Genomic DNA, 12,684 nt, shown 5'->3' with positions numbered 1-12,684 from the left:
TTAAACACTCCTCCACCCTTCTAGCCATCTTCTCCCCAAGCAAAGCTGCACCCTCCCCATTGAGGTGCAGCCCGTCCCTACGGTAGAGCCGGTAACCGACAGCGAAGTCAGCCCAGTTCTCCATGAACCCAAACCCTTCCTTCCTACACCAGCTTCTGAGCCACTTGTTTACCTCCCTGATCTCCCGCTGCCTCTCTGGTGCGGCTCGTGGTACTGGTAGTATTTCAGAAAAGACTACCTTGGAGGTCCTTGCCTTAAGCTTGCGGCCTAAGTCCCTGAAATCATTTTTAAGGACACTCCACCTACCTCTTACTTTGTCATTGGTGCCAATATGTACCATGACTGCTGGGTCCTCTCCAGCCCCGCCCAACAACCTGTCAACCTGATCCGCGATGTGCCGAACTCGTGCGCCAGGCAGACAACACACTGTTCGGCGATCTCGGTCTTTGTGACAGATTGCCCTGTCTGTCCCCCTAATAATTGAGTCCCCCACCACTAGTACCTGTCTGGCCTGCCCTGTACTCCCCCCTCCCTCCTTACTGGAGCAGACACCCCCCTGGCGGTCAGAGGTGGTATCCTGCTGCAGTTCTCCTAGCTCTGTAATGGCATCTCCCTCATCTGCCAAGCGGGCAAACTTGTTGGGGTGTGCCAGTTCAGGACTAGCCTCCCTGACACTTTTTCCCCTACCCCTCTTTCTAACTGTAACCCAGCTAACTGCCTGACTGTCCTGCAACTCCGTCCCACTGTCCTCCCCACCTCTACTCCCGAGAGTGCCTGCTCAGTGAGCAGGAGACTCCTCTCCATGTTGTTAATGCTTCTCATTGTTGCCAGTCGCCCCTCTAGATGCAGGATCTGGGCTTCCAAACGGACAACTAGCACACATCTCGCACAACAATATGCACCCTCAAACTGTTGTTCAAGGATTGCATACATTGAACAGGATGTACATTGGACTGCATTTTCCAACATGGAGGCCATCTAGTAATGGGGATTTCACAAATGTATAGGAAAAAACAGACAGTCAAAATTACACTTAAAAATTTTTTGTAGACCTTGTGCGTTCAGAAATTAACACTCACAGCGATCTCAACCTCCTGCTTTCAAACTCCAGTTTTTGAAACTCCTCTTTCACGCCCCCTCTTACACAGCAACACTCAGAAAGAGCAAGCTCTCAATAAGAGTCCCAAGCTAAGATTTATACACCTGTGCCCAATCTACTCCTCCTCCCCCTAGAGGTGGAACAGAGAAAAAAATAAAAAAAATGAAAAAGGGTGTTTAAACTCTAACAGTTATCCCACTATGTGCAAAAGAGAAAAACGTACCCAAAATATGAATGTGGGCTATAGGCAGTCGCACCCACTCCACAGATTCACTCCGCACAACAGATAATCACAGTTTTTGAAACTCCTCTTTCACGCCCCCTCTTACACAGCAACACTCAGAATTAATAAAATGGGAATGGTTGGTGATATTAACTTCCTGTTTGTGGCACATTAGTATATGTGAGGAGGGGAAACTTTTCAAGATGGGTGATGACCATGGTGGTCATTTTGAAGTCGGCCATTTGGAATCCAACCTTTGTTTTTTCAATAGGAAGAGGGTCATGTGACACATCAAACTTATTGGGAATTTCACAAGAAAAACAATGATGTGCTTGGTTTTAACGTAACTTTATTCTTTCATGAGTTATTTACAAGTTTCTGACCACTTATAAAATGTGTTCAATGTGCTGCCCATTGTGTTGGATTGTCAATGTAACCCTCTTCTCCCACTCTTCACACACTGATAACAACACCGCAGGAGAAATGCTAGCACAGGCTTCCAGTAGCCGTAGTTTCAGTTGCTGCAGAATGGGCAAAACAAAAATTGGAACAGGACCCTCAGTTTACGCAGAAAATTTTGTTCAGTGATGAGGCAAACTTTTATGTGAATGGTGAGGTTAACAAACAAAACCATCACTATTGGTCTGACACTAACCCACATTGGATAGATCCCTCCAAGACTGTTGGAACACAAAAATTGATGGTATGGTGTGGTATATGGGGTACAAAGATAGTGGAGCCATTCTTCATCAATGGAAACCTCAAGGCCACTGGATATGCGAAATTGCTACATGATGATGTGTTTCCCTCTTTAGGCACTGAAGCTGGCACGTTCCCTGAGTTTTTCCAGCAAGATGGTGCACCACCACATTATGGGTGTCAGGTCCGAGCATTCCTAGATGAACATTTTCCTGGAAAGTGGATTGGTCATCGTGGGCCAGTTGAATGGCCCCCAAGGTCTCCCAATCTGACCCCTTTAGACTTTTATCTTTGGGGTCTTATGAAGGCAATTGTCTATGCTGTGAACATACGAGATGTGCAGCACCTGAAACTACGGATACTGGAAGCCTGTGCTAGCATTTCTCCTGCGGTGTTGCTATCAGTGTGTGAAGAATGGGAGAAGAGGGTTGCATTGACAATCCAACACAATGGGCAGCACATTGAACACATTTTATAAGTGGTCAGAAACTAGTAAATAACTCATGAAATAATAAAGTTACGTTAAAAACCAAGCACATCATTGTTTTTCTTGTGAAATTTCCAATAAGTTTGATGTGTCACATGACCCTCTTCCTATTGGAAAAAACTAAAGTTGGATTCAAAATGGCCGACTTCAAAATGGCCGCCATGGTCACCACCCATCTTGAAAAGTTTACCCCCTCACATATACTAATGTGCCACAAACAGGAAGTTAATATCACCAACCATTCCCATTTTATTAAGGTGTATCCATATAAATGGCCCACCCTGTACTTATGTTACCTCTCCAAGCAGAGAAGGAGACCATTCTGTGGATGTTGTGCCAATAATGGGTTAGAGGAGTGCATTTTGGCCCAGTAAAATACTGACTCAATACTTTCTTAAATGCCAATAGGAGGAGGGAACACAGAGCTCTCTGCTGACATCATCACCACAGTGCTCTCTGCTGACATCTCTGTCCATCTTAGGAACTGTCCAGAGCAGCATATGTTTGCTATGGGGATTTTCTCCTACTCTGGACAGTTCTTTAAATGGACAGAGATGTCCGCAGAGAGCACTGTGGTCATGATGTCAGCAGAGAGCTCTGTGATCCAAAAAGAAAACCATTTCCTCTGTAGTATTCAGCAGCTAATAAGTATTGGAAGGATTAAGATTTTTTAATAGAAGTAATTTACAAATCTAAAAGGAGAAAAGGGGTACCAAATGCCTCTAGACTAATACCATAAATGGTACATGATGATATCAATTACAGAAAAATGAAGTCGGACTGTGCTTCACTTTAAATGATGTACAAAATTTTATATAAAATTATTACAAGTGAGACATAAAATAAATATAAATAATATAAATCAAATACATAAATATCTCCTTCCACAGGGCCCTTGTGGGGAGGTAATGATATTAAAATAAAAAGGATATTTTAAAATCTGCATGTATATTATATTCTTCCGCTACTCCAATTTTGTGCAAACCGGCATAATACACTTTTTATAAAGTGCACTCCGTTCTCGGAAGGTTTGAACCAGTTCATAGAATGGTATAGTTACCAACTCCCAGCGCTGGACACAGCCTCCACAGCACTTGCCATCTATCTCTCGGACGTCCAGCCAAAAATCATCTATGGGAGTTGGTAACTATACCATTCTATGAACTGGTTCAAACCTTCCGAGAACGGAGTGCACTTTATAAAAAGTGTATTATGCCGGTTTGCACAAAATTGGAGTAGCGGAAGAATATAATATACATGCAGATTTTAAAATATCCTTTTTATTTTAATATCATTACCTCCCCACAAGGGCCCTGTGGAAGGAGATATTTATGTATTTGATTTATATTATTTATATTTATTTTATGTCTCACTTGTAATTATTTTATATTAAATTTTGTACATCATTTAAAGTGAAGCACAGTCCGACTTCATTTTTCTGTAATTTATATCATCATGTACCATTTATGGTATTAGTCTAGAGGCATTTGGTACCCCTTTTCAGCTTTTATATTATTTTATATTGGTATTTTTTGGTGTAAATACTTTCCATATAGCCTAGACTAATTTATTTTGTGAGCTGCACATACCCCAATTTTTTCTAATTTACAAATCTGTTTAACTTTCTGGCACCAGTTGATTTAAAAAAAAAAAAGTTTTCCACGGGAGTACCCCTTTAATCCCTTAACCCCTTAAGGACCCAGCCATTTTACACTTTAGGACCCGGCCATTTTTTGCACATCTGACCACTGTCACTTTAAGCAACAATAACTCTGGAATGCTTTTACTTATCATTCTGATTACGAGATTGTTTTTTCGTGACATATTCTACTTTAACATAGTGGTAAAATTTTGTGGTATCTTGCATCCTTTCTTGGTGAAAAATCCCAAAATGTGATGAAAATTTTGAAAATGTTGCATTTTTCTATCTTTGAAGCTCTCTGCTTGTAAGGAAAATGGATATTCCCAAAAAAAATTTTTTATTCACATATACAATATGTCTACTTTATGTTTGCATCATAAAATTGACATGTTTTTACTTTTGGAAGACATTAGAGGGCTTCAAAGTTCAGCAGCAATTTTCCAATTTTTCACAAAATTTCCAAACTCACAATTTTTCAGGGACCAGTTCAGGTTTGAAGTGGATTTGAAGGGTCTTCATCTTAGAAATACCCCACAAATGACCCCATTATAAAAACTGCACCCCCGAAAGAATTCAAAATGACATTCAGTAAGTGTGTGTTTCACAGGAATAGCAGCAAAGTGAAGGAGAAAATTCACAATCTTCATTTTTTACACTCGCATGTTCTTGTAGACCCAATTTTTTAATTTTTACAAGGGGTAAAAGGAGAAAATTTATACTTATATTTGTAGTCCAATTTCTCTCGAGTAAGCACATACCTCATATGTCTATGTAAAGTGTTTGGCGGGCGCAGTAGAGGGCTCAAAAGCGAAGGAGTGACAAGGGGATTTTGGAGAGTACGTTTTTCTGAAATGGTTTTTTGGGGACATGTTGCATTTAGGAAGCCCCTATGGTGCCAGAACAGCAAAAAACCCCACATGGCATACCATTTTGGAAACTAGACCCCTTGAGGAACATAACAAGGAATAAAGTGAGCCTTAATACCCCACAGGTGTTTCACGACTTTTGCATATGTAAAAAAAATATAATAATTTCACTAAAATGTGTGTTTCCCCACAAATTTCACATTTTTGCAAGGGTTTATAGCAGAAAATACCCCCCAAAATTTGTAACCCAATCTCTTCTGAGTATGGAGGTACCCCATAAGTTGACCTGAAGAGCACTACGGGCGAACTACAATGCTCAGAAGAGGAGTCATATTTGGCTTTTTGAGAGCAAATTTTGCTCGGGGGCATGTCACATTTAGGAAGCCCCCATGGTGTCAGAACAGCAAAAAATACCCACATGTCATACCATTTTGGAAACTAGACCCCTTGAGGAACGTAACAAGGAATTAAGTGAGCCTTAATACCCCACAGGGGTTTCACGACTTTTGCATACGTAAAAAAAATATATATATTTTTCATTAAAGTGTGTTTCCCCCCCAAATTTCACATTTTTGCAAGGGCTAATAGAAGAAAATACCCCCCAAAGTTTGTAACCCCATCTCTTCTGAGGATGGAGGTACCCCATAAGTTGACCTGAAGAGCACTACGGGCGAACTACAATGCTCAGAAAAGGAGGAGTCATATTTGGCTTTTTGAGAGCAAATTTTGCTCGGGCGGCATGTCGCATTTAGGAAGCCCCTATGGTGCCAGGGCAGCAAAATAACCCCAACATGGCATACCATTTTGGAAACTAGACCCCTTGAGGAACGTAACAAGGGGTACAGTGAGCATTTACCCCCCACTGGTGTCTGTCAGATCTTTGGAACAGTGGGCTGTACAAAATTTTTAACAGCCCACTGTTCCAAAGATCTGTCAGACACCAGTGGGGGGTAAATTCTCACTGCATCCCTCATTACATTCCGTGAGGGGTGTAGTTTCCGAAATGGGGTCACATGTGTTTTTTTTTTTTTTTTACGTTTGTCAAAACTGCTGTAACAATCAGCCACCCCTGTGCAAATCACCTCAAATGTACATGGTGCACTTTCCCTTCTGGGCCTTGTTGTGCGTCCCCAGAGCACTTTGCGCCCACATATGGGGTATCTCCGTAGTCGGGAGAAATTGCATTACAAATTTTGGGGGGCTTTTTTCCCTTTTACCTCTTGTCAAAATGAAAAGTATAGGGCAACACCAGGGGGGGGGGGGGACCTCCAGCTGTTGCAAAACTACAACTCCCAGCATGCACAGTCTATCAGTGCATGCTGGTAGTTATAGTTTTGCAACAGCTGGAGGCACACGGGTTGGGAAACACTGAGTTAGGAAACAGACAATGTTTCCCAACCAGTGTGCCTCCAGTTGTTGCAAAACCACAACTCCCAAACATTCTCAGGCATACTGGAAGTAGTAGTTCGGCAACATCTTTAGAGCCAGATGTTGCCGAACTACAACACCCAGCATGCTTGGAGTTTTAGTTTTGCAACATCTGGAGGACTACAGTTTGCAGACCACTAATACAGTGGTTCCCAATCTGTGCTCTTCCAGATGTTGCAAAACTACAACTCCCAGTATGCCAAAACTGTCCAGGCATGTTGGGAGTTGTAGTTCTGCAACATCTGAAGGGCCAGATGTTACAGAACTACAACTCCCAGCATGCCTGGACAGTAAGGGCATGCTGAGGATGTGTAGTTTTGCAACATCTGGAAGGGCACAGTGGTCTCCAAACTGTGGACCTCCAGATGTTGCAAAACTGCAACTCCCAGCATGTCCAGACGCCAAGGGCTGTCTGGGCATGCTGGGAGTTGTAGTATACAGGGTCCCATTACAGCAATGCATGTCGCTTTACGGCGACGTGCATTGCTGTAAAGGGCCCGACCGCGGCTGAAGAGGAACTCACCTGTCACCGCCGCCGCTGCCTTCACCGCCGGGATCCGGGTCTTCAGGGACGAGGTAAGTACCGGGGCCGGGCCCCAGCACTCCACCGTCCCCCGCCGCGTCCTCCGGTCTTCCTCCCGTCCTCTCCGGACTTCCAGGGGCCGGGCGGGAGGAAGTAACCGCCCCCCCCTGCGATTGGTCGGTTAGCTAACCGACGGATCGCAGGGGATAGGAGGAGGTGGCAGGCTTGCCACCTCGCTCCTATACTTTAGCATGGTCCTAGCTGTCTGTGACAACCGGGATCATGCAAAATTACCGGGCGGTCGGGTCCCAGAGACCCGATCAGCCCGGTATCGCCGCAGATCGCAGGGGCGATTTTCCTTGCGATTTGCGACGATCACCGACATGGGGGGCCTACATGGCCCCCCTCGGCGTTTGCCCTGGATGCCTGCTGAAGCATTTCAGCAGGCATCTGGTTCCGATCTCTGCCCGGCGCGCGGCAGGGACCGGAAAACGCCAGGACGTATGGGGACGTCCTGGGTCCTTAAAGCCCAGGGTGCGGGGACGTCCCCGTACGTCCTGGATCCTTAAGGGGTTAACCCCTTAAGGACACAGGGCGTATCCATACGCCCCCGTTTCCAAGTCCTTAAGGACACAGGGCGTATGGATATGTCCTGCGCAATTTCCGGCCCCAGCCGCTAGCTGGAGGGGAGCCGGTGTCGGATGCCTGCTGAAATCGTTCAGCAGGCATCCCGGCATATCGCCCAGGGGGGTCATTATGTCATATGACAATTCAGTCCACCGATCTGCGGCGGATTCCGGGTCAATCGGGTCTCCAGTGACATTTTTTTCTATGGAAAAGTTTACCTTCAGCTGTTGTATAACTACAACTCCCAGCTTGCACAATCCGCTAAAGTGCATGCTTCGAGTTGTAGTGGTGCATCTGCTGGTTGCATAACTACAACTCCCAGCATGCCTGTGGGATGTCGGTGACTGCTGAGAGTTGTAGTTTTGCAACAGCTGGAGGCACACTGGTTGTGAAACACTGAGTTAAGTAGCAAACCAGTGTGTCTCCAGCTGTTGCATAAATACAATCCCCAGCCAAAGTAGTATGCCTCCAGCTGTTGCATAACTACAAGTCCCAGCATGCCCTTCCGCTGTCCGTACATGCTGGGGGTTGTAGCTTTTGCAACAGCTGAAGGCACACTGGTTGCAAAACACTGAGTTTGTTACCAAACTCTGTGTTTCACAACCAGTGTGCCTCCAGCTGTTGCAAAACGACAACTCCCAGCATGCACTGATAGACCGTACATGCTGGGAGTTGTAGTTTTGCAACAGCTGGAGGTATTCCCCCCCCCCCCCCCAATGTGAACGTACAGGGTACACTCACATGGGCGGAGGTTTACAGTAAGTATCCGGCTGCAAGTTTGAGCTGCGGCAAATTTTCTGCCGCAGCTCAAACTGCCAGCGAGAAACTACTGTGAACCCCCGCCTGTGCGACTGTACCCTAAAAACACTACACTACACTAACACAAAATAAAAAGTAAAAAACACTACATATACACATACTCCTACACAGCCCCCCTCCCCTCCCCAATAAAAATGAAAAACGTCTGGTATGCCACTGTTTCCAAAACGGAGCCTCCAGCTGTTGCAAAACAACTACTCCCAGTATTGCCAGATAGCCACTGACTGTCCAGGCATGCTGGGAGTTTTACAACAGCTGGAGGCCCCCTGTTTGGGAATCACTGGTGTAGAATACCCCTATGTCCACCCCTATGCAAATCCCTAATTTAGGCCTCAAATGCGCATGGCGCTCTCACTTTGGAGCCCTGTCGTATTTCAAGGCAACAGTTTAGGGTCACATATGGGGTATCGCCGTACTCGGGAGAAATTGTGTTACAAATTGTGGGGGGTATTTTCTGCTATTACCCTTTTTTAAAATGTAAAATTTTTGGGAAACCAAGCATTTTAGGTAAAAATTTTTTTTTTTTTTTTTTTACATATGCAAAAGTCGTGAATCACCTGTGGGGTATTAAGGTTCACATTATCCCTTGTTACGTTCCCCGAGGGGTCTAGTTTCCAAAATGGTATGCCATGTGTTTTTTTTTTTTTTTTTGCTGTTCTGGCACCTAAATGCGGCATGCCCCCAGAGCAAAATTTTCAAAAAGCCAAATGTGACTCCTTCTCTTCTGAGACCTGTAGTGCGCCAGCAGAGCACTTTTCACCCCCCATATGGGGTGTTTTCTGAATCGGGAGAAATTGGGCTTCAAACTTTGGGAGTTATTTTCTGCTATTATCCTTTTTAAAAATGTTAAATTTTTGGGAAACCAAGCATTTTAGGTAAAACATTTTTTTTACATATGCAAAAGTCCTGAATCACCTGTGGGGTATTAAGGTTCACTTTACCCCTTGTTATGTTCCCCGAGGGGTCTAGTTTCCAAAATGGTATGCCATGTGTTTTTTTTTTTTTGCTGTTCTGGCACCATAGGGACTTTCTAAAGGTGACATGCCCCCCAAAAACCATTTGTCGCTCCTTCCCTTCTGAGCACTCTACTGCGCCCACCGAACAATTAACATAGACATATGAGGTATGTGCTTACTCGAGAGAAATTGGGTTTCAAATACCAGTAAAAATTTTCAAGTTTTTACCCCTTGCAAAAATTCAAAAATTGGGTCTACTAGAACATGCGAGTGTAAAAAATGAAGATTATGAATTTTCTCCTTCACTTTGCTGCTATTCCTGTGAAACACTTAAAGGGTTAAAACACTTACTGAATGTCATTTTGAATACTTTGGAGGGTGTAGTTTTTGTAATGGGGTCATTTGTGGGGTATTTCTAATATGAAGACCCTTCAAATCCACTTCAAAACTGAACTGATCCCTGAAAAATAGTGAGTTTGAAAATTTTGTGAAAAATTGGAAAATTGCTGCTGAACTTTGAAGCCCTCTGGTGTCTTCTAAAAGTAAAAACATGTCACCTTTATGATGCAAACATAAAGTGGACATATTGTATATGTGAATAAAAATTTAATGTATTTGGAATATCCATTTTTCTTACAAGCAGAGAGCTTCAAAGTTAGAAAAATGCTAAATTTTCAATTTTTTTTATCAAATTTTGGAATTTTTCACCAAGAAAGGATGCAAGTTACCACTATGTTAAAGTAGAATATGTCACGAAAAAAACACTCTCGGAATCAGACTGATAAGTAAAAGCATTACAGAGTTATTAATGTTTAAAGTGACAGTGGTCAGATGTGCAAAAAACGCTCTGGTCCTAAGGTGTAAAATGGCCTGGTCCTTAAGGGGTTATCCAGGAAAAAACTTTTATATATCAACTGGCTCCAGAAAGTTAAACAGATTTGTAAATTACTTCTATTAAAAAATCTTAATCCTTTCAGTACTTTTTAGCTGCTGAAGTTGGGTTGTGTTTTCCTGTCTATCTGCTCTCTGACACGTGTCTCGGGAACTGTCCAAAGTAGAAGCAAATCCCCATAGCAAACCTATTCCACTGCCTGTGGAGTTCCTGAGACAAGCAGAGATGTCAGCAGAGAGCACTATGGCCAGACAGAAAAGAACAAGTCAACTTCAGCAGCTGATAATTATTGGAAGGATTAAGATTTTTTAATAGAAATAATTTACAAATCTGTTTAACTTTCTGGAGCCAGTTGATATATATAAAGTTTTTTTCCTGGAATACCCCTTTAAGGTTTAAAAGCTGACGTTTGGCAACTTGAACATTCAGCTCCCTTCACTGATTTTCTATTGGATTAAGGTCTGGAGACAGACTGAACCACTTTAGGATCTTTGTTGCCTTGGCTGTGTGTTTTGGGTAATTTTCATTCCGGAATATGCATCCAACAGTGACGGAGGTGAAAACTTATGATTTGGTATTCAGTGATTTGGGAAACCATCCTGGCTGCTTTCCTGTTCCTCTAGTAGTCCTTTAACAGCTTGTAGTCCCTCCATTTCATCCTGAGTAGTGCAGATAAATACTAATGTGGGGTTCTTAATGCCTATCCCATCTTTGGGGAGAGCAACAGAGATCCTGTTAGAGATTTTTGCCGGGAGATGCCATGTTAAACTTCCAGTGACCAGTATTAGAGAGTGTAAGGATGATAACACCAAATTTAAGACACCTGCTTCCACCACCCCCCCACCCCACCCCCCATAGCACTAATGAGTAGCATTACACCAGGGAAGGAACCAACAAATTCCAAAAATGGACTGGACAAAATTATTGGCACCCCTAAGTTAATATTTAATTGCACAACCTTTGGAAAAAAATAACTGAAATCAGTCGCTTCCTATAACCATCAATAAGCCTCATACACCTCTCAGCCGGAATGTTGGACCACTCTTCCTTCGCAAACTGCTCCAGGTCTCTCTTATTGGAAGGGCGCCTTTTCCCAACAGCAATTTTAAGATCTTACCACAGGTGTTCAATGGGATTTAGATCTGGACTCATTGCTGGCCACTTCAGAACTCTCCAGTGCTTTGTTGCCATCCATTTCTGGGAGCTTTTTGACGTTTGGGGTCATTGTCCTACTGGAAGACCCAAGATCTCGAACGCAAACCCAGCTTTCTGACACTGGGCTGTACAGTGCGACCCAAAATCCATTGGTAATCCTCAGATTTCATGATTCCTTGCACACATTCAAGGCATCCAATGGCCGACTTCAAAATGGCCGCCATGGTCACCACCCATCTTGAAAAGTTTCCCCCCTCACATATACTAATGTGCCACAAACAGGAAGTTAATATCACCAACCACTCCCATTTTATTAAGGTGTATCCATATAAATGGCCCACCCTGTATATTCCCCCTTTAGGCAGGCAGGCATGTAGACAGGCAGGCTTCACCCCCCCCCCCCCCCTTTCCAGCCTCCACAGATAGATATTCCTCCCTTTAGGCAGGCAGGCTTCACCCACCGCCCTTCCCAGCCTCCATAGATAGATATTTCCCCTTTAGGCAGGCAGGCAAGTAGATAGGCTTCACCCACCCCCCTTCCCAGCCTCAATAGATAGATATTCCCCCTTTAGGCAGGCAAGTAGGCTTCACCCACCCCCCCCCCATAGATAAATATATCTCCGCCCTGTAGGCATCCCCTCCCCCCAACTTGCTGCACGCTTTAAAAAAACAAAAAACAAACAAAAGACAAAATAAAACTTATCTTCCACTGCACACATGCAGAGCCGTTCCATCCGGCGCATAAACGTCTACGTCATCGCGTAGGCGGCGTGATGACGTCATAACATCGCGCCGCCCGTGCCATGACCAGGACGTCCTGCGCAGCCTCGCAGTCGGTGAGTGGACTGAGTGCCGAAGCTGGGAGCTTATAGCTCTCAGTTCCGCCACTCTGGGGCAGCCAAGCACAGGCCGGCCACTGTCTGCCCACAGGGCGGTCAGCCTAATCTGGCCCTTTGCACGACGTCCTCCGTCAGTCCCGGCCGCAGGCTCACTATTTTAGAGGCCTGGGGCTAAAGGGCTAGCTGCTTTGGGCCCCCAGGAATGACAGGGCCCAGGGCAGCTGCCCTTTTTGCCCCGCATTAAAGACTGCCGTGGTCCTCAGTGGGCTACAATCACTGTGCCCAAGCAGACAGCCCAGGTCCTTTCTTGGTCCCCAGGGCTGACTGTGAAGCATTTCTCTGCTGTCTAATCGAGTCGCTGGGAAACCCGGTGACCTGATCAGATTGGGGAGCTGCAAATCCCCTTCTATTAAAGTGCCAACAAAATAG

General features: G+C 44.5%; 1 long non-coding RNA gene across 2 annotated transcripts in view; it reads right to left on the bottom strand.

The window, feature by feature from the left end:
- Positions 1-12,684, bottom strand: part of LOC130356121 (uncharacterized) — a 43,038-nt gene that overhangs the window by 17,233 nt on the left and 13,121 nt on the right. The gene's annotated exons all lie outside the window — the stretch shown is intronic.

This window comes from Hyla sarda, chromosome 2 (assembly GCF_029499605.1).
Source record: "Hyla sarda isolate aHylSar1 chromosome 2, aHylSar1.hap1, whole genome shotgun sequence".
NCBI classification, from domain to species: Eukaryota; Metazoa; Chordata; class Amphibia; order Anura; family Hylidae; genus Hyla; species Hyla sarda.
This window is presented reverse-complemented; position numbering and strand designations above follow the sequence as displayed.